General features: G+C 46.1%; 1 protein-coding gene across 1 annotated transcript in view; it reads right to left on the reverse strand.

The window, feature by feature from the left end:
- Positions 1-2,500, reverse strand: part of tll1 (tolloid-like 1) — a gene marked incomplete at both ends in the record, with an annotated part of 46,072 nt that overhangs the window by 11,506 nt on the left and 32,066 nt on the right. The window lies entirely within an intron of this gene.

Genomic DNA, 2,500 nt, shown 5'->3' on the forward strand with positions numbered 1-2,500 from the left:
CCAGACCTCAACCTCTCCAGCCAACACCACAACAAGTCCCAGATCAGCTGGTAGACACAGTAGAGAAGAGCAGCCTAACTTGGTAAAATATCAATACTGTCATTCACTGTACTATTCAATGTCTTCTTCTTCTTCTTTCAGCTATACTATTTAATTTCTTCTGATGTTTCAGCTGTACTATTTAATGTCTTCTTCAAACATTTCAGCTGTACTATTTACAGTAATGTCTTCTTCAAATGTTTCAGCTGTACTATTTCATGTCTTCTTCAAACATTTCAGCTGTACTATTTACAGTAAATGTCTTCTTCAAACATTTCAGCTGTACTATTTACAGTAAATGTCTTCTTCAAACGTTTCAGCTGTACTATTTAATGTCTTTCTCTCATGTTTGAGTGAAAAAGGGTGTTCAACGCACAACATATTCCTAACGTTGGTCAAAGACAGAGAAGCGATGATTGAAATTCCCTCTAATCCTTTTTCAAAAGGAAAAAATGCCTTTCTGCCCACGTTGCCTGCATCTCAAATCCTCTCTTCATTCCAATGTCCAAAATGCTGCTATATACTTCAATCGTATAAAAGAATAAGGAAAAGCATTGCCTTCAATCTAACCGCTGTATCCTAAACTCATTTTGGATTAGGTGCTGTCCTGTCTATGTGAAAAGTAACTTCTATATCCAGACTGCATACGGTGATCAGAAAGGCGGAAAATGTTGGCTTAGGTCAAAAAGCCGAACCTATTTCCCGTTAATCAGCACCTCACTCGGTAAAGTAGGGAGAGTGCTCCATCCCTATTCTTCTGAAGTCGTAACTAACCCTAACCACACGCATCTTCTGTCTCGCTCACAAAGGCCCAGCGGTCGAACTGGCCACTAGACCGCAGATCACAGGGTGGAGCTGGAGGGAGGCTCGACGGATGTGGGAAGTCTCTGGGGATGCCACGTCTCCGGAGAGAGAGAGCGAGAGAGAGGAGAGAGAGAGAGAGAGAGAGGGAGAAGAGTGTGAGAGAGGGAAGGACATATGCACAAAAAGAGGGAGAGGGAGGACAGAGAGAGAGAGAGAGAAAGATTCTCTTCAAGAGTAAGACGCCTCACCTCACAGAGCCTGTGAATCAAGCTAGATCTGCTTTTAATGAAACCGCTAAATCCTCCTATGTGTGTGTATGTGTGTGTGTGCGTGTGTGTGTGTCTGATGTGGTATTATGGTGCTATTGTGGGCGTCGTCTCACCCTATCACAGGCTAAGGAGCTTTGCAGTCGGTGCTACACAGTGTTCATTGTGCTGGAATCAGTAGCTTTTCTTTAGGTCAAACACACACAGTGTCCCCACACACACACCCACCCACCCACCCACCCACACACACACACACACACACACACAAAGTGTCCAAACACACACACACTCACACACAGTCCAAATACACACAAACACACACAGACACAGTGTCCAAATACACACACACTAACACACACTAACACACACACACACACACACACTCAGGGATTAGTCGTGTGTGGGAGACCAGAGGGACCTCCCTCAAGCTGCTGGCGCTTGGCCAACACTAGAAGCTATCCCTAGAAGCTCCTGACAGAAGCTGAGCCGCTCTCACGGTGACTCCAGACACACACACACACACACACACACACACACACACACACACACACACCCACACACACAGAACCAGCCTGCGAATCTAAACCGTGCCACTGAAAGTGGCTCCTATGGTTGAGATAGTCGAGGCATGATTCATCAAACACTCAGCAGAAGAACATCTTGCTTGTTGAAAACATATCCCAGAAGACAGGATTAGCCCAGCCCAGAGGAATCTCACAGATTCCCGGTACATGTCTCCCAGCATCCCAGTCCAAGATCCCAGTCATCCCAGTATTCCCAGTCCCGAGCAAGCATCCCAGTAAGAGAGAGAGGGGTTGTTACACCAGGAGGAAGTTGCCCTGGACACTGATCTAAGGTCAGGTTTATGATTCACCTCTTGATTGGTAAATTAAAGGGATGGTTCACTATGCAGATACGTGTATTCCGTTTTCTAGATATATATTTCCGTTGACATATATTTCCCTATGACCTGATCGATCAAGATTGTTTTTAGGTGCCTATCTTTGTTATTTGGCTACGAGCTCAACTCAGCAATGCAACATGGAGGGATATGCAGTATAAAACCTAAATAAGTAGCAAAATAGTGAACCATGGCTTTAAAGAGGTGAAGCTGATTCTAGATCTGTGTCAGACGAGAACTGCTATCCATAGCTGTTTCAGCTATGGATAGAAGAAACCCACCCCTGCCACAGAGAGAGAGGGGGAGGGGGGGGGCATTTGTTGTTTTTTTAGAGGGAACCCTGTTTCCCTGGGGAGGAGAATGGATGCAACACCGTCCACGCCCCCAAAACTGGACCCATCCATTCCCCTGTGGTCACGTGTTAGACCAGAGCCAATCGGTGGGGCCCCGATTGCGAGGTCGTTACCTCTGACCTTCCCTGCGGTCGCCT

Source organism: Argentina silus (assembly GCF_951799395.1).
Source record: "Argentina silus genome assembly, chromosome: 21".
In the NCBI taxonomy this organism is placed as follows: domain Eukaryota; kingdom Metazoa; phylum Chordata; class Actinopteri; order Argentiniformes; family Argentinidae; genus Argentina; species Argentina silus.